The 20,420-nt window shown below is 48.5% G+C and overlaps 1 protein-coding gene across 9 annotated transcripts in view; it reads right to left on the bottom strand.

Moving 5' to 3' along the window:
• The window catches only part of LOC106742511, a 435,221-nt gene that overhangs the window by 241,863 nt on the left and 172,938 nt on the right, over positions 1–20,420 (bottom strand). Inside the window, exon 2 of one of the 9 annotated variants that reach the window (XM_014615503.1) lies at positions 18,652–18,790. The exons of the other annotated variants lie outside the window; for them this stretch is intronic. The gene's annotated coding sequence lies outside the window, so the exon portion shown is untranslated. The remainder of the gene's footprint in view (positions 1–18,651; positions 18,791–20,420) is intronic. 9 annotated transcript variants of the gene reach the window in all.

The following is a 20,420-nucleotide window of genomic DNA, read 5'->3' on the forward strand; positions in this document are numbered from 1 at the left end:
CACACTCTTTTTTTATTTCTTCCGCGTCGAGTTCACGGTAGAACGAGCAGCGAACAAATGGCCGAGTACGACTCCCGGGCAGAATTGGCAAGCGAATACTTCGCAGCGAATGCAGATTTCGCGAACCATTTGTCAATCGAGCCGTTGGGCCTGCCCTGGCCGGAGGGGACACTTTAATCGACAATCATTTACTATCCGGCGGCCCAGCGGTGTCCCTCGACCCCGCTCCGCTCATTCGCCGCTTCGTCCTTCGTCCTCTGCCGCCGTCGCCGCTTCCGTTCGGCTTCTCTCTCCGTTCGGACGTATGTGCCGCCTATTCTCTCCTTGTCGCTATCCCACGCTCTCCCGGTGCTTCCCTCTTCGAACCCGCTCTTTCAACGGTAAAGGGTGCCACGATTAAAACACCATCTGTTGATATTCCACCCCCGCTGCCGCCGCATCGCCCTCTCACGCTCCCGCGTCGGTAGATTCAAATTTGACGCGCGTATGAAGGGACCGCCTTTTCACCGGCATAATACGCCGGGCAAGCGTTCGTCCGGCCGGGAAAGAGAAAAACGGACGTGAGAAAAGATTAATTCGCGATCGATAGGCGGCGAATGAACGACCGTGGTGAAAGAGAGAGAGGGAGGGGGAGAGAGAGGGAGAGAGCGCTCGCGGATTTAATCCTCTATTTGTTCGACACCGGTGTGTTGAAGTTACGCAAACTCATGCAGTTCGTCGTACATTGTCGCACAAGATAATTCCTGAGCTCTCTCTGTCTCTTTCTCTCTTTTCATCTCTGCATGTCGCGCTGAAATGTACAAGCGCGCTCCTTTAGAATCGTATCCGCCACTTTGTGGAACAGTTTGCCGGTTGAATTGCGGGACTCAAGTATTTCGCGTGTTTTTAACCTGGGAGTAGTCACCTTATATTTTTTATTACGTAAACGATCACTTGGAGATTTTAGACTTCAACTAAAAGTTGTTATTTTTGACAAAATACAGCATATCGGTTGCTCTTTGGTTTATTATTATTTGGGCATATTGTAGATATAGATTTACTCGCTACCTTTTTAAAAAATGAGAAGAAACGAAAGCAATATTTAATAAAAAATTAATTTATATTTAATAAAAAATTAATTTCAGAATTATCGATCATTTTGTTTCGAAAATACAGCAGGTGTGAAGTTCAGTAACTTATAGTAATACTCGAAATATATATAAATATGCACATGTCTAAACACTTATACATCTCTTCCTATTATCTGCACCTCTATTAGATCAACTATTGCATAAAAATGGCATTAATGAGAAAAATAAAAATTAATATTTTCGTATTTGTAATATTGTGCATATATGTCTAGCTCAACTTCGTTTCAAATTAACATTTATTATTTAGATAACGAAGTAAATGTATAGGAACGTAATTTTGCTTGATAAATACCAAATTTATGAGTAATCTCCTTGATGTGTCCACTGAAAATACACTTACGATACAATTACCTTGAGAAATACATCTTCCTCTCTCTCTCTCTCTTCCTCCCTTTCGTTCATTATTAACCCTTTTAGTGCCGGGAGCCGATATATCGGCTCCTGCTACACCGGCGAGAAGTGCCAGAGCCGATATATCGGCCCGCACCTTGTAGCGCTTTACTATTCGCATTGCGAAAGATCTCTATTAAAATAAATTTAAAATACGTTATAAATAGTCTAATTTCATTACGAGAGAATTAAAATAAATAATTTTTAAATATTGCTTTTCGTTTGGTTTTTATGAGCCTTTTACCAAATCCTAGTAAAATCGGCCGGTTATCTTCGCATAAGCACCTCTTTTTCGCCCGGCACTAAAAGGGTTAACGAAACATTAGGAACGGGCAAAAGGGAAACCGTCGTGCTTCGGTCTCCGTCCGACATGGAACGCGATCTCGCAGACGTTAGATCGCGCACCCACGTACGACGCCGCCGACACTCGGCGGTGATCCGGGCGCGATTTCGCCTCGAGTATTCCGCGAGAAATCTCTATCTCGGGGCTGATCGACGGCAACAGTCGATCGCGCGGCAGTCGCGATTCCTCAGCGTCGGCTCTCACCAGCGCGCTTCCTCTTCTTCCAACCGGTGCGCCGAGAGTGGGAGAGCTCTCGACTCGAATTTACGAAAGCTTTCGCGGGCGCGCACTCTCTTTTTCTCTTTCACCGGGAGCGACTTATCGACAGTGACAGGGAGAGATACGCTTTCGTACGTTACTTCGCGTTTCGAAGGCTCTTCCCCGCGCGGAGGACACGGGGCGAGAGGCCGGACGCGGTAGTTAATTCGCGTGAGAGTTCGGCTGCACTGCTGCCGGACGAGCGCGTTTCGATTTGCGATCAGTTCGTTACTCCGGAACGAACGGATGGACGGACGGACAGACGGGCGCGCAGAGAACGGTCGCAGCGACTGCACTCGCGCGCGACGAGGGAACATCGGGGACGAGCCAGCCGCGTAATTTTGTTTGCTCGTGCCGCTCTCGTCGTCGACCCTTTGTTCGCGTCTCGTTTCGTTACATCGATCCGGAATCGATAGCCGTCGCCGGCGGCGACGGTGAGACGGAGCGCGCGACGTATTAACGCTCCTCGTGTTACGAAGCTGCGAAGAAAAGCTGGGGAGGGTGATTTAATTCGATAGCAGGGCGAGCGAGAGAGAGAGAGAGAGAGAGCGAGCGCGTAGCATCGGCCGAAAATTGTGTCGCGTTGTTCGGAGAATAGTTCGTTATTCAGCGAACGATCGGCGCGCCGAGAAGAACGGCGGACGAGTCCCGTTGATGCGACTTTTTGTTTGCCCGCCCCTCCAATCTATCATCTGCTTTATACGGCTCTATCGACCGATAGAGAAGAACGAATTGGGACACGGCGACGGGCGAATACGCTCGCCGCGTATTGCGTGGGCTGCGAGCCATTAACCCCGGAATACGTGGGCGGATATGATATCGTCCATAGGCACGCAGGACACGGCCGCGCTCTCCAACGTCATGGGTCAACTCTTTCAAGCAAACGTAAAGAGATTATCCGAGAGATGCGATAAAGGTTCTCGGTTTCGCACCGGGAGAGTCGCGGATACATACCTGTGTATGTAATCCATAGTGAGAGGACGTATCGCGTTATAATGTAAAATAATAGAGGGTAAAGAATCAGAGAGAGAGAGAACGTATTTCTCGCTTCCGCGGAGAAGTACAATACGCGTTCGCGGTTTTAATCCGCGAGCGCGGGCAAGGAGCAAATTCTTCTCTTTGATAATCCACTTTACTCCTTTAATTCGTCCACGGTAACGAACTTACCCGGCCGGGGGCGGCGATATAAATTCGCGCCGGGGAAGTATGGAGAGCGCGCGCGGAAAAAATTAATCCCGCGATAAGCTCGCGGCGGCGACGGAAAAAATTTCGGGGGAGGACGTGATCGTACACACTCGCGTCTCCGCGGCGCGTCCGTTCCGATTTGCGATTGATACCCGCGTCGGTCGACGCGCGCAAACGCGGAAGCTCGGGTGTCTCTTTCTCCCGTGCGCCGCGTCGGGCAGAAGCGGACCGGCGGAGAGCGAGTTAATTTGTTCACGGTAATAGTACATATTCGGTACGTACGCGGGCAAATGAACTCCATACCGCGACGCTACGCCGAAAGATAAATGTGTCGACGGGGAGAAGCTTGTCATTCGATAACAAATGTCAGTTGCGGAGCCGCGCCCGTGCGCCCCTCCTCCTCATCCTCCTCCATTCCCCCTCTGTATTTATCGTAACGAATGGTTGCAGGTGCGCGTCATTTTTTGCAAACGCGGCCTACCGTGGCCGTTTTCGAAAATACTGCGAAATCGAGAGAACGACGCCGCGCGACGCGTTATTCTTGACCCCTCCGGGACTTGCGCGAGAGGGGCGGAGGGAATGACGAATGAGACGCAGTTTTTTAATTCGTTGTCGTCAGTGGGAGTAAAGACCCGCTTGTTTTATATACTGGTGTCCTGAAGTATCGCACGCCTGCTGCGAAATGCAGATTGCTAAGTCTCGCGTTACTGGGTTCGGTTAACTGAAGTAACGGTTACGAAATATTGAAATAGATAAAAGAAGTGAGTGTTTGTGTACGGCGCTGTACTATTAATCATGGTGTTACTCGAGGCCTGATTGACAGCATACGGGAGGGAGTTCAGGATGTTATTAACATCAAAGGGGATGTTATCAAATATCAATGAATACAGTGTGCACATTAAAATCCTGTTTCATGACTAGTTTGTCTAAATTCTTTTGGTTCGTTAACTCTCCTTCAAGCGTATCCTCAAAACAGGATCTCACATTTCCAAGTATCGCATTGCACACGTCTGTCATATAACAGTAAGTTGCAGTAAGCCGAACTTGGCAGCTTTTAATCTTCTCCTACACTGCTACTTCAACATTTCGTAACCAATACTTAAGCTTTTGTGCCCAAACTGTGAGAAACCCATTTAGTTGAATCAACTTAATTTTTATTGGGATATGGGCAAACAAATCTTTCGGTTATAAGAACCAAGGTTTAGCTCTCTGAACCAAAGGCTTTGTTCTTTGAAATTTCAATGGTCTCAAAGAATTCAACCTTTGTCTCAAAGAATTCAACCTTTTTCAGATAATCAAACCTTGGTCGACATAATGAAAAAATTGTTTGCCCATACCGAAACAAGAATTTAGTCGATTCAACTAAATGAGTTTCTCAGTAGACTAACGCAAAACTTAACCAAAAAGTTTGCATTTCGCAGCAAACATTCGATATTTCAGACCAGTGTACTTTTTAAATCTCGCGCTTTCTCTTTTCATGTTTTGCATCCCGACGATTTCTTTTTGACGTGCGCAATCGATCGATATAAATTCATAGAAATCTCGACGATTAAATCTCGGCGAGTAAAGTCTCGAGTGAATTTCAATAACGCACGGGCGATGAAAATGAAAATCTGGGGCGCGGCGAGAAAGACAGGCGCGCGAGGGCAAACAGCGGTCAATCCGGGCGTGCGACAGCAAAGTCATCGCCAACGGTCCTCTCTATCGGGGAAAAACAACGGCGGGATAATATCGAGCGGATAATTAGATAACACGATCGCGCGCAGAGAGTCGATACGCGCCCCGGCTCGCCCCGTCGGACTTTTTCGCGCCGTCAATCAGCCTCCGGGCGAAACTCATCGCGAAGGAGCCGCACGGATAATAACGTCCTCCCGGGGGACCAACCAGTAATAACCGAGTGGCGGCTGCAGATTGGGGGTGGTGTGGTCGAGGGGTCGAATTAGAGAGAGAAAGACGGACGGGGATGGAGGTGGAGAGAGAGACCGCCGCGCGCGCGAAGAAGCCTCCGAGTGGAAAGCGAGTCTTCCGAGATGGCCCGTCCTCCTTACCCCTTTCCCGCGTTGCCGGCGAGGCGCAAGGACGGACGGACGGAGGAAGGAAGGAAGGAAGGGAGTGAGGAATAACATTCATTATTCTCCGGGGCTTTCGGTAATTCGTGATCGGGGCTGCGGATCCCGCGCTCTTAGACCTCCGCCCTAAATTACCGAACGGCGTTACATACGGGACTGCGGGAGAGGGGCTATATTTTTTTTCTCTAATGTAATTTTAACGACTTAAATTTCGAGTGGCTGCGAGTGGCTGCGCGAGAGAAATAGGTTCGCCGTGACGGCGGGAAAAAAAGAAGCTCGGTACGGAGAGCGTCGGTAGAGCGAGAAAGAGAGAGAGAAAAGAGCGCGCGAAGAGAAAGGAGCTTTATCCGTGAAACTTGGACGCCATCAGCAAAGGGCTCGGCGAAGCGGGGCGAAGCGAGACGAGGCTTCCTCGCCTCGTCGCTTGCGGCCCAGACAGCCGCATATTGCTCTTGAAAACTACCACCCTACTGGCACGTTTTTAATAACGCCCTTACGTGACCCTGCCTCACGCGCGCCGCTTCGACCTCCCCGACGCGCCGATACACCCGACTCCCGTTTTACATATTTTCGCCCGTTCGGCGGAGGGATTGCGTAATACGACGTTTAAAGCGGGAGCACACCTGCCAAACATTCGCGAGAGGGGTCGCTCGTCTTCGTTCGGCTGAGTCCGGGGTGTAAAAAGGTGTATCATCGGGCACGAAATCGCGGGGCGTAAAAATTCGAAACGGCGGCGTAACGCGTGATGTGCGGGCCGCCGAATGTATCCGCGCCGGAAGATACGGCGGCCGCGATTAGATCGCGGCTTATCGCGAATTCGGCGGCGGCGAATTCCCGGGGAACGGCCCTAATTCGCGTGAGCATACGCGCGCCGCATAAAACCGCGACGGCGGCGGCGGCCTTTATAATAATAACGTTCGAGCCAAAGCGTGCGCGCAGTGCATCGGCCGAGCCGGGGGTTTATACACCACGCACAAAGCTCATCCTGCGTTCCATCGTAACCCTCCCTGAGCCTTGCCCGGCCGGCTCTTTCTCTATTCCTCCTCTCTATCTCTCCGGCAGCGAGGGGCCGCATTTTTAATTAAAAATGTGGAAAAGCCGGTGCGACAGAACGGTCGGAAAATAAGCGGATATCAGAAAGAAGTACGGCGGCGGCTTCCTTTTTGATGCCGGGCACGCAGTGTCGTATTGCGAATCGCTGTGGGCCATTGTATCTCTCGGTAGCTACCGCTGCTACCACCGGTAACGGTAGCGCCATGATCACGCTTATCTGCGAATTCTCGCCGGACGTGGTATTTGTGCTCGTCGCCTGCTAAGAATAACAGGCGGAATTGTCCGGCCCAGAAGTAGCCGCGCGCGGTATGCTACGTGACGCGGACAATGCGACCCGGTGTTCCCAAGCTGCGGGCAAATCGCACGCTGTTCGCAATTTTTATCGCTCGAGAGTTCGCCGTTTCGAGAAAAAATCAAACTCCTTTCCGATACGCGTGTTTCCGCCGTGTTCCCGGCTAGTCTCGAAGATCAGGACGGCGATCTCAGCGGTTTGGATCGCGCAAATCATCGAAAGACGCACGCGTGGCGGATTCATTTCCCCGAGCGAGAACGCGCCTCGAAATTGTCCCATGATGAATTTCGCGACGGTTAAACGCGGCCCCGCCTGTGTGCGAGTCGCGTCTTAACGGCTGGCTAATTAATAATTATTAGCGGCGCGACCAGGTAGAAGATGTCGCCGTGTCTGAGTTACAACGAGAGTTGCGCGCGATGTTGAAAGCGGCAGATACAGAGATCTGACAGAACCAATCAATAGTTTGCGTTGTACAATGAGGGAGACCGAGGTGACGCGACGACAAGCTTATCGGATCCCCGGGACTTCTTAATGCGCGGGAAATTCACACAAAATATCTTTTTAATAGTTCGGCGCTCTCTCGTATATTCGAGTCGCGATGGGTCGTGACGCCCGGTCCTTCCCTCATCGTCGTCTCTTCCTTGCCACTTCTTTCTCTCCCTCGTCCTCTCCGTTTTTCTCTCCCATCTCTCTCTCTCTTTCTCTCTCTCATCTTACGATGCTATCTCCTCGAAACTCGTAAAAGACCCATTCGTTTGACTTACGTCGTAGCCCGTTTGTTATTACAGCGCTCGTTACAGAGTCAATTCTGGCACTCGTATTCCGCGCGTACGGCCCTTTATGGCCGTGTCGGTGAGACACACGACCATGAAAGAGACAGGGCGGAACGGGGGAGGAGGGGGTGGAAAAGGTAAAGTTGCGACGACAGGACGCGAGGCACCGGCGGAGAGAGGAGGACCGTGGAGGAGATGTCCCGTCGCCGTTAAGACTTCCTTTCGAAGGGCGCATCCCGGCCGGATATATTTGTTGCGTCGTCACGGACGCTTGCGTAACACGTCTCGTTCGCAGCTACGTGGAAAATTAACCTCGTATCTCTTTCTCTCTTGGTTGTGCGTCGCGCGTTTTACGATTCCCGGCAGATTTTTACGCCGCCAGAGCGACACGGCTGTTGCTTTAAGAGAGAGAGAGAGAGAGAGAGAGAACGGTGGGACGCCGGGGAACGCGTAACACGGGACATTACCCCGCCGTAACGCGACAAACAGCGACGTGACTTAGCGGGGTGATTAATATGACGTGAAATCGGTGACGTAAAGGAGAGCGGTGCGCATCCGGGAAACGGTATCATTAACGTGATTATCTGCGCGCGCCGTGCGCAATTGCCGAGCCTCCAGGACGGTTTCCCCGCTAAAGCGTAATCTGAAAATATCAGTGCGTGGGTGGGACGGGATTAAAAGGACGGTCGAACGAGCACGCGGGATTTAAAAGGCTCGTCGGTGAGACGGAGACACACACAGATCTATATATATGTATAGTAAAAGGGAGAGAAAGAAGGGGAGAGAGGACGAACAAAAAAAAAAAAAAAGAACGGTACTTAAAAATGGATTCTCCGCGAGACGGAGGAGCGAAGTCATCTACGCGTTCTACACGAAAACATCTGTTCGTGAGAGGCGGTTTCGCGAGCGAGGAAGCGGAGGTATTTCCCGTATGACATAATATCCATTATCGTCCGCACAATGGGGCGAGCCACGGTGCTTAATATACCAGGAATACGCATTACAATTACCATTGTAGCGCTAGAAAATAATTAGTTCATCGTACTAATAAATCGTTCGCCTCGCCGTCGACATACGTCCCGTACAGTAATAATTAATGAGCGCGGCAATGATCCTGGCGCGCGCTCGCTCGCTCGCGTGTGTCGTTAGGATTTATATTATTTCGTCGGCGACATTAAATTACCGGCGCGCGCGCGCGCGGATACGTAAAACGGAAATCGCGATACGGCGCTGAATCAATAGAACACACACGTCCGGTGGCGCATCATCGCGAAGCATTTCTTCATTACATCGGCGCGCGCGAAAAGCGCGATAGCGGTGTCCGCGTTTGCGACACACCGGGGCATTTTCATTAACGCGAATTTAACGAGATTCAACGAGAGGCACGAAATAATCGAATTCACCGGCGACCGCGCGCGAGGAATTTATTTTTCGCCGAGGCGCGCACGGGGATGTTTTAATGGACCCCCTGTCGGCTGACCTTTTCCGTCCTAATTCGCAGCGACAAGGTCGCGAGACGGGGACGTGCCTGGGGAAGAACTCGGAAAGATTCCACGCGGAAAAGAGGGCGAGGGAAGCGAAGGAAACCGCCGGGCGAAGGGAGAGAAGTCGAGGACCCGGGGACGACACATTGACGAGACTCGAGAAGATAGTTTTCCTTTGTCGTGACTCTCGCCACACACTCCAGACGGAGCCCTCGCGCGGCCGGAAATAAATAATTACCACTCGAAATCTCCGAAAGGCTTTTACCTCTCGCGAGAGCGCGGCGACGCACGGAGATCGAGTAGTCGCGAGGAACAATTTTATTGTATTTCTAAGCCGTGGTGTGCGGACCGACCGGACGCACGGCGACCAAGCCGGCGGACCGGACTCGAGTGCGCCGCGATATAAGCTTTCGAAGCGGCGAACGGCCGAACGAAGGAAAGGCGGTGCTAATACGATCGTTGCGGCCGCGACCGATGACGCGTGCTAGAGAAAACAAGCGGAAAATAGCGACGTGAGAGCGACGCGCGCTCAAAGAGCGGCGGGACAGTCGTTGTCGTTAACCCTTTGAGAGGCGACCTCTCGAGGCGAGACTTCGGGCGTGTCTCCTCCCCTCCTCCTGACTATCGCTGAGAGTGGCTAAAAATTGCTCGATGCGCTTCGCACCTTCCGTCAGCCCTCTTCTCGGCCGTTCCTCTTTCTCGATCGAATCTTTATCGAGACGTAGCGGGAGAATCATCTTCGCGCGAAGCTGCCTCTCTTTCAGTCTTTGGTGTTCAAGAACGTTCAGTGAAAAATGTTGTTCGTTTCTGTACCTGGTATATATACAGAGATCCCGAAGTCAGACCGATAAACTTCGGATGCTTATAAAGAATGTGAAAATAAGGTAAGTTTTGTCAATAAATCCGCGTCTACAAATGAGTTATTTTGGCATTAGAGTCAATTATTTACAGCAGTCATGGTTGGCTCGAAATGCCAGCCATTTACTTCAATGCAAAAACATCAGCAATTTATCTCCTGATTTTTGTCGCCATCGTTTGAAAACAAAAATTAATAAAAATTACCTCATCAAGCTGAAAATGATTGGACATTTTTAAATAGCTAGAATTAATATCGTTTGCTATTGACTCGCGAGTTCAGTATCATCACAGCATTTCTTTATCCGATATTCGTTTTCCAAAATTTTTTCTTACGACGGTCGATATGTATCTGATTTATTTAGTGAAACTAGATGTAAATAGCCAGCATTTCGAGCAACTGCTGTAAATAATCCAGTGTCGGGACAACTCATTTGCGGACATGGATTTATCGACAGAAGTACTTCTCGGCGGTTCAGCGAAAGACGGATGAGCCACGTTTCCGCGTCGGTTTCGAGTTCGATCGTTTAATTAAGCAACGACTCAACTTGGATCGCCGATGGCTCATATCCAGCAATCGGAAATTTCTTCACAAATTACCTCCCCCTCGCCCGACGTGCGCGGTCGTCAAGGTATATAACAACGGCTCGCACGACGATTTGGAAATACCGGATTCCCGTAAGCCTTTCTCGGACCACGCTGTAAACGCGTCTCGCCGACGAAACAGCGAATCTAATACGATTGCGACAAACCCCGGGGATGGCGCGCGCGCGGTCGGTGACAAGCGGATAGAAAGAACGGATGAAGGAAAACTGGTGGAAGCGAGCCGGCGGAACGGTAGCGGCGGAGCGAAGGAGAAGAGGAAGGAAGGAAGGAACGGCGGAGGGTCAGAAAAAAGGAAGGAGTGAAATTGTACGTCGTGCGGCGCTGGAAAGGGAGATCCAGCCGCGCGCGCGCGCGTTTCCATTACTTCATTTCCGAGGCTGAAAGCCGCGGGACAATGGGGCGCCCTCGAAAGGTTGACACGACCGAGAGCCACGGGATGTCCCCGATCGTTCCGAATACCGACCGGCAGAAAGGAGACGAGCCGATCGATAGAGACGGGGATGCGGGCGCTCCCGCGAAAATTACTCGACCGGCCCGGTAATGCCGAGGGATCGATCGATTACATTTCATTAATCCGTCCGGCCTTGAGTCACCTACGGCACTCGAATGAAAGCGCGAAGACGGGGAGCCTCCGGACGAGAGCCGGTTAACCGACGAGCGGAAAGTCTGCGGAGTGTCTCGCGCGACCGGAGGGATTCCTGCGCCTCGCTTTTTCCCTCCCGTCGTCGGGTTTTTATACGCGCGAACTTTACGTTAGTGTGCGAACATCTCAATTTCGTCGATACGCGACTCGCGAATGATAATCCACCCGGTCGAGAAAAATGGAGATAGATAGATATCTTTTCGATCTCACGAGATATAAATATCCTCTTAAGGCAATATTCACGGTCGGATCTTGTATTTAAGACCGTCTTAAGTTCATCTACAGATGTTCCGCAGCCAATGAAATGAGCCGTACGGAATCTGAAGATGAACTCAGGATGATGTTAAATATAAGATCCGACTATGAATGACCGGCCTTTAGGCATATAGGAAGCATTTTCGGCTGAAAAACCAGCGCAGAGCGTGCAGAGGAAACAGCATAACGCAATAAGAAGAAAAAAGTAATAATATATTAATAATAAATAACGGTAAATATTTCTACAGAAAGCAAAATCTATAGCAGCAACAAAGCTGCGAGAGAAAAGGAGAGAGAGAAGGAGGGGGGGAGGGAGTCCGCCAGCAAACTCTATTCGATCGTCACAATGCGAGATTCTCACGCGGTTTATTTGCAATTATCGTTTAAGTACGATCCTTGGGACAACTTGTCGACTCGGCACAATGCAATACTAAAATTAGATCCGAATTTCCGCGCTTGTTCTCCCCATTCGCGCGACATCATGGCGAAGAGAAACAGAGCAGAGCGAAAGAGAGAGAGAGAGAGAGAGATATCGAAAAATTGTTCGCCCAATGGGAAGCATGTTTTTTCAAGCGACACGCGGATCATTATAGCTCGCATTCATTATGCATTAATCTCGCTCGGGCATCGGGAATTACTCGTGTCACTGGCCGGCATTTGCGCACACCATACACGCGGTATCTTCGCGTTCGATTGTTACTAACCGGGGCGCGGAGTGTGTTTATGTCGCGCATGAACCCGCGGGTACCGTAAACTAAAGTTGACTGGGGTAATGGACGCGCGTTTAATAACGGATAAACTTTCATTAGGTCGTAATTAACATCGCTGACGTACGGCCAGATTGATCGGTTTAATAGGTCGATTAACGGCGCCGGGAATATCGACGTGTGTTAATTGCCGAGTGGTAAACAATTTGATTGTCCTGTCCCGCGTGGATGGATGGTGTTATCGTGTACGTAAGATTTATCGTCGTCGTTGCCGCGACATTTCTTCACGACGTGTCCCCGTATCGGCGGTTAATGTGCGGATATTATTCGAAGATATGAAAATGCCATACACCGGGAGAAATCTCTCGGTTATCGGGACAAACTCATCTGTTCAGTGCCGGCGAATCGTGAGACGAGGAAGTTTCATCGCTTCACCGCTTTATCCAAAGAGGTGACACAAGCATGGAAAGTTAAGGGAATTAACGGTTTACGTTTAATCGAATTAGAAGAGCCTACTTTCCCTCGACGCGTCTCGATCTCTCTTTCGTTCTCCACGAATCACGTTTGTCCCCAGTACGGATTCATTTGTCGTCGCTACATCTACAAACAAAATTTGCCACGGGAACTGGCGACTTCTTATGTTAACATTTCCCAGTGTACCACGGAAATAACTCTCCGACGTGCGGGTACGAAATAATGTCCGGCGGTAAAAATGCATCGGAATGTCATCGCTAATATTAGCTGTCATGCAACGCGATTTTTATTACTTTCACGGCATCGGGGAGAGAGGGGAAAATCGAGTTCCGCGAATCCTTAAGAAATTCAGCGATGCCCCCGGCGCAAAAGGACGACCGAGGAGCCATCCATGCACCGGGAACAGTATATCATTCCGGAAGTGAAAAATGTTCCGCTACCATCCAATTCTCCCTACTTCGCAGCTCTCTCGCGATAAGAGTATTACCCGATGATATATCGCGGCGCGTGTTTACCAGGATATTAAAATTGTTTAATAAAGGGGGATAATGTATGAGCCACAATTAATCGTGCGTATCTCAACAAATAATAACAGCGCACAGGCCCGCGCAAACGCACCGAGGATGCGCGCCCCGCGATTTTATTTATTTAACGTTGCGCAAACGCGCGCGTCCTCTCTCTTTCTCTCTTCCCGCGATATATCACGGCTGCACGTAACTTGGCGCTTGATATTTGAATCTTTTAGCGAAACCGGCATAAATTATTCCCGATAGTAAGAACAAAAGCAACGAGAGGCAACGTTAAGTGTGCCCGCGCGTTTCATCTATCCGTTAACGTCCGCGCGCTGAGATATTCATAACGCCGCGCGCGCACGTGTAATCGTGATTTAACGTTTGAGTTTCATTCACCTTAGAACGCGAAATATCGCGGCGATCCCTCGGCTACGGATTGTCCGGATTTTTCGTGTTTCGCTTTCTGTGTGCGTGTATTTGCCGCGTCTGAATCAATCTGGCTCGGGCGCACGCTTTCCGCGTAATCCAATAACACGATGGAATTTTTCATATTTAATAATAAGTCACTGCGCGAAACATGAAACGCGAAAAACGGAGAGATCATTCCCGAATTAAAGGTGACATTTTCAGCGTCGAATGTTTGTCCTGCTTTTTGGCGTTTTCGACAACGCTCCACGACGCTCGCCGCCCGCGCGCTTCTACCTCGCCGTGAAAAATCGAAGAACGAAGTATGCCGTGTGGAATCGCGAAACACTGCGCGGTGCGCGCGTGCAGCGCTCGCGCAATTTCGGGGACTCGTCGAGTGACCCCCTCCCGTGTACCGGTCATATCGCGCGGGAAAAAAATTTCGTCGAAGTTCGAGGATGCTCGGGAAGCCGGGCGAACGGCTCCACCACTCCCCCATTTTGTTATCTTTGCTTGCGAAATAATTTTGTCCCACGCCGGGGCGAAACGGAAGCGGATGGCGCAACGGCGCCCTCAAAGAGAAAATCACGTGGGAGACGTAGCAGGAATGCCGGTACCAGCAAAAGCACTATCCCGCGGAATTTTCAAACGGGATAAGTTACCGGGACCCCGTGGCCGGTATTGGCCGCACGTACCGTCGCGGAAAAGCGCCGCCGATGCGATTCCGTCATTATTTTATTCCGCTCGATAGCCTCCGCCCGTCCTCGCCGCAGTCGAAATATCTCGATGGCCCCGCAGAACACACCGTGTTATTCTCCGGGATGCGGAGAAGTGGGTGAGGAGAGAGAGAGAGAAAGAGGGGGAAGGGCAAATAACCGTACGTTTACCACTCGATCTCACGTTAACCTTGTGCCCGATCGCGAATGCGCGTACCGCGCGAAAATAGAACGAAGCGAAGAAAGAATGCGCGTTCCCCAAAGGCCCACCCCTCGACCGGATGCACCGCTCGGCCCGATAATTCCCCAACGTTACGAACGCGCGTGTGCAGAATTAGTGACTTCGTTTTAAAGAGAGAAGGAGAGAGAGAGAGAGAGAGAGAGAGCGGAGCGAAGATCGCCGATCGAGACGAATCGGTCCCCGTCGCCGCGCATTCCGTTTCGGAGAATTTGCTTTTTCTCCCGGGATTATAAACGGCGTCTAATGGTGATATCGTTCGTCTCCTCTTCCTCTTTCTGTCTCTCTGTTTCAGCACCAAAGCGTTCCATCAAATTAGCACGAACCGCTTATAATCCGTTTAATCTGCCGCCTTCATTCAATCTAGAGGAACGCCTCCGGTACTCGGAGAATTCTCAGGGCCGACGGAGTCGCCGGGGTATCGCGATTGGATATCAGGAAACGTCCGGGGGGGGGTCGAGAGGAAAATATCGGCGAAACGCCGGCTGCAATTTCGTCATTATTTCATTCCAGCCGATGGCATCCGAGCGTTTCGATGGGCGGCCGCAGAAACGCTGTGAGCGGCGTTTCACCGGTTGTCGGGACGAGGGGGAGGGGGGGGGGCCGGCGGCAGAGGGGCGTTTACGCAACTTGGGATTCTTCGCTCGATCTCGATCTCGATGCCGCGTCGCGCGCGGAACTTTCCTCCTCCGGCTCACCCGCTCGTAAAATCACGGCCGCGTTCGTTTGCGCGATCTTTCCGCGGAATATTAATTTCCCGGGTTATCTAGCGCGGGTCGGAATGCCTCAAGTTGCCGCGGAGATAACCAGCCCGGAGCGTAAGCGAACGAGCAAACGACTCGGTTGCACTGGCAGATAGGTAACAGGCCGCGCGCCGGGAGCGGTAGAAGCTGCCCCGCCGGTGAGCGAGGGGAAAAGGACGAAAAAGGGAGAAGGGAAGGAAGGAGGGACGGCCGGAAGGAGGGAGGGAGGGAGGGAGGAAGGGAGGGAGAGAGAGAGAGAGAGACAGAGTCCCGAACTATGTAGTCTTTAAATGTTGGAAAAGCGCGGAACTGTTTTAAAAACTGGGAAAAAGTTTTATTCCCCCGGCGCCTTAAACTCCTGCCGCAGAAGTTGCCTGCACCTGCACCCCTTACAAGGAAACTTTCTTATTGAAAACTATTTGTTTGCTCTGGCCGATCCGCGACATGCCGAAGTCGTGAACGAAAAATAATGCGATCTAACGATCCCCGAGATAATGAGGCACCATACGTCGTCGATTGTGGAGCGACGCGAGGTCAGGACGAGTCGATCGTGATTTCAGCTTTCACGGAGGGAATTGTTTCCCCGTTCGAGGGAGGGAGAGAGAGAGAGAGAGATCGAAAATGTGTGTTTGACTGTCGAGTGACAACGCGAACATGGCGAAGTTCGACGACTAAGGATTCAGACACGAGAAAAGGAATAAAGGAATTAAATGCAGGGAATTAGGAGTAAAATATCACTTTTAAACGTTTAGGCGTGTAAAGATAATACACTTGGATTTGCAGTCTGCGCAAGTTAAAAGGAGTGGAATTTCGACAGTGTTCCCGATCTTAGTTCCTTATTTTTTTATTGTGGATTGAAGCATAGTTTTTTCTTTTCGAAATTTAATTTCTTGTTTCTAATTCCTTTTCTAATTTAATTCCTTATTCCTTTCGTTGTGTCTGTGCCATAACATTTACGGCGAATCGCCTGTGACGTCGATGATACGTAACATGCGCGGACTCGTGATTTGCCTCTGTTTTTTCGAGGCAACGAGTAAGTCGGGAAGCGCGTTATCCTATAATAATTCGGCACAAGTAACGAAGTTAATTTCGCATGCTGGGTCATTAAAATTCGAGCAAACGGTCGAGCGCACTTGAAAAGCGGAACCATGGTTGTGTGTGTGTGTGTGTGTAATTGGAAAAAATTACAAAGCAGCAACCACTTTGACGGCAGTACTAACAGTCGCGCGCGTGCACCGCACTCGTGAGACCTGTGCGGTACGCGTTTCCGGTTGGCGGGGAATTATTTGAAACGTTTGCTAAACTACGCGATTCTCCGCCTTATAAAGTCGACGAACGACGCCGCTACGATAAGTATCTTTCGCGTAAGAATCCATCCGTATTGCGGAATTATTTACAATTATTGTAATTTTGTCGCATCGTTCTGATCAAATCCACACATCCACTGCACGTTCTCCACGTAGAAAATAATACTTGAGTCTAATGAAATCGTTAGAGAATTGTATTTTTTCACGAAACATGAAAATTCATTTTTTTATCGCGTACAAAATGACATTTGTTTTATACGTATAAGATATTGTAATATATCAATATACGTAAAGAAATAGTTGTTGTGTTCTACACGGAAAAAAAATATTGTTGAATCGATAGAATTTTCAACAACACGTGTAATTAAAATAAATCTTCTTGATTCAATAGCGATATCATTGAAACTAATACTTTAATTGAAACAACATATTGGAATAACATATAATAGTTTTCATGATATATGCCATTGAATGAAGAAGATTTATTCCAATTACGCTACTGTTGCAAATTTTATTAATTCAATAGAATTTTTGTTCGCGTATATACGCAGAAAAAATGGCTAGATCGAAGTAAATAATTACTCCAATATTCCTCAGCAAATTTTTACTTGGATCAAGTAATATTTACATGATCCGAGTAAAATATTTTCTAAATAAATTATGCGAGTAAAATACTTGATCCGGATAAGATTTTCCCGATCCGAGTAAAAATTCGCTAAAGGGTATTAATTCTTTACTTAAATCTGCCACTTTCTTTCCGCGCGGACAATAATACTTGAGTCAGCGCAATTGTCAGAGAATTGCCCGAGAGTTATCGCATTTTTCTTACGAAACGCAAAGATTCATTTTCCCGGCACGAAACAGCACGCTCGTTCTCCGCGCATGAAACACTGTAATACAGCAGTACGTGTAAAATACACAGCATCGCGATGCAACTTACGCGCGAACGATACGTAAGAGGAAACTCTTCTTGGGCTGTGAAATTCCGCGCGCCCCGGCTACGATCGCGATCAAACGGCGGATAATTTACGGTCGGCGTCGCTTCGGCAGCGCCTAGCGGAAATTCATTTCGCCCTGGGGACGAACAGCGATAAAATATAAAATACACGAAAAGCGAGGATCAATGTAGATAATGGAATGCCGAGCGGAGCGCGTTAAGCACGGGACACAAATTGGTGGGCTGCTCGCTCGCTCGACTCGCGGGCGCAACAGGGCTCTCGCTCGGCCGTAAAATATTATGTCATAAATATCTCGAACTCGGATTAATGTAATCACCGAAATACCAGTCGCCGCGCCTGCCAGCGGCCTGCGTAACGAGTGTAAGGGGTGGCCCAGATTTACCACGCGCGCTGTAACTTCTTCTCCCGACTAAGCGTGCGCGCGCGTTTCGTCCTCGAACTTTCCCGCTCGCGCGGAAATTTCGCGGAGACGCCGCGCCCGTCAGCCCCGTTACTTTTTAATCTACATTTAAATATCTCGATAAATACGCCCCTCGCGGGAATTGAAGAAGTCAAGTTTGCTCGAGTTACGCGTCGACAGTCCTCGGCGCGTCGCGATTCGCGAAAACTCTTCGATCACTCGCTCGCGAATGCCTTTGTGCGAGACGCGCGAGCTCTCGCTTTGACCCGTGCGTTCCTCTTGCATCGCAGTGTGTCCCTCAATAATTCATTCTTATTATTAACTATTAAATTGGATTTTAGGATATAGCGAATTGGTATAATGAGCCCGTAATAGGTATGATAAATAAATAAATAATAATTTAATAGCAATTTAATTCTCGCATTCTCGCAGAGCGCCGACGCGTTTTATCATCTCCGTTATACCGTTGCGTTATCATCCGAATAGAAAAACAATAATTCTCCGTGCGCGGGGATTTCACGCGAGCGAAATTAAAATATCGATCGCGTTTAAAGGTGCGCGTGTCTACACCGAGTTTTGCGCGTCGGGTTGCGAGAAAATTGGATTTATACCTTTTCCTATTTCTTGCTCTTTATTTGTATCAACAGTCGTATAACAGCAGCAGCAGAGGCGGCACAGGCAAGCAGTGGCGGTATTACGCGGATATCGTTAAATAGAACAGGCGTACGATCCATTATAGCACGGCGAGCTTAAACTGTCGTTAACGACTTTCCACGCCACGCTTACACGGGAATTCTCCGGTCTTGTAAGCCCGCTTGTAACGGACTCTGCTTTATCTATTTTTTTTTTAATACCTGCTTATGTCGACCATCCGGCGTTATCGCGATTCGGCTCGACAATTACGAGCTGCCCGTTAATTACGGACGTTCTTGCATCGCGACCTGTTGTACACGCCGCCGTCGTTACTTTCGCTGGATCGTTTTACCGACTTACCTGAAACAAAGAGGGAAAAATCGTCGGTTACATATAAGCAAGATACATTTTAAGGTTTAAGCGTTACATCGAAGAATCGATGACGAAACGGGACTTAGGAACGGATTATTTTAAAAAGATGGAACGTAAAACGAGTATCTAACTCTTTCGAGAGGCAAAAGATTTGTTGGAAAAAATATCAGCATTTATTGTGTGTGTGTGTATGTTTTATGGGATATATACGACCCAGTTCTCTTAATGTATATGTACACAAAACGAAACGGCTTCAGTGAAATGTGAAACCATTCCATATAAATGAAGTTTTATTTCGCATATCCGAGTCGAAATTTTAAACTCCACATTAAGTCTTCAAGCGGAGAAATTGGAAATAGGTTTCTATATGTACCATCAAAAGAGCACAATAAGTGTTCCTTCAAAGTTACAAAGGGAATTTAGTCCTCCAGGGTCTAAATTTCAGTTTTATATTAAGTCTTCAAGCGGAGAAGACGGCAATAATTTCCCTATTTATGATACCAAAGGAGTACCAACAGAAAACCTTTGAATACCTAATGTAGAATCAAATTAGACTTAAACTAGAACTGAAATTTCGACTTGGGTAATGCTACACGTTTCACATCTTCAAAGTGAACGTTTCGAATAAATGTTAAGCCAACGATACGCACTAAATACCGAACAAATTTCAGGTCATGTTGAATAAAATCAAAGTTTCACGCACATATAAATTTCTCCGCACCGCTATATGTACGGCAATACATTCGCGATGAATTCTTCAGTTATCTCTCCGTCGCGAGCACTAGCCGCGAAAAACTATAATAACGAAGAAAGTTTTTGCCGAGTGGACTTTCTTAGTCTCTTTGATACAACGTAACGTGTTATTAATACCGTATAATGGCATGTTCCTACCGTCGCAACTAAAGTTTCTTAATTTAGCGCCGGACAGCTTTGAGACTTTGAGACTCGCACCTTTATTTAACAAAATTGAACTCGACCCGGCAGAACTTTGTTATATGCCAGGAATATCCGCTAGTTTCATATTCGCGCGATGAAATCGGAGCTATTAATGTCGCGGCGCGCTCTAATTTCCAGAAAGATAGAGCGGAATACAAACCATGAGAGACAGTTTCCGCGGTGAACCGACACCGAAAGAAACGGCATATAATTTCGTCATATTTCTCCTCACTTCCTCCGTTCGTTCCAAATTCGCCATTGAATTAAAACTCGCAAATTTGATTTTACCAAACAAAGCTCAGACCAAAAGCATACCATATTTTGAATCTTTCATCCCGTTTTACATTTTTGATGTTGAAACGAGATCAACTGTTGCCAAAATGAAATCCATCGAAAGTCACTCGACGCATCAGAAATTAATATACGTGGACGAATCCGGAGCAATGATATCATTTTGCAAAATTCGCAATAGTTAAGGAGGAATTAATTAATTTGTATCAGCTAACGAACACGGAGAAAACGGCGAATTCTGCTCACTGAGAAAAATTATAGTTATTTTCGGTGCCAACTATATAACTTTTTTATAGTTTCAACCACAAAAATAGTAGTAACATGTATGTAAGGTTATCATTAACACTCACTAGAAAATAGGTTTTCCTGATTACAATTCCTCATTAACTAT

The sequence above is a fragment of the Dinoponera quadriceps genome, unplaced genomic scaffold (assembly GCF_001313825.1).
Source record: "Dinoponera quadriceps isolate SergipeBrazil2010 unplaced genomic scaffold, ASM131382v1 scaffold113, whole genome shotgun sequence".
Classification (NCBI taxonomy): domain Eukaryota; kingdom Metazoa; phylum Arthropoda; class Insecta; order Hymenoptera; family Formicidae; genus Dinoponera; species Dinoponera quadriceps.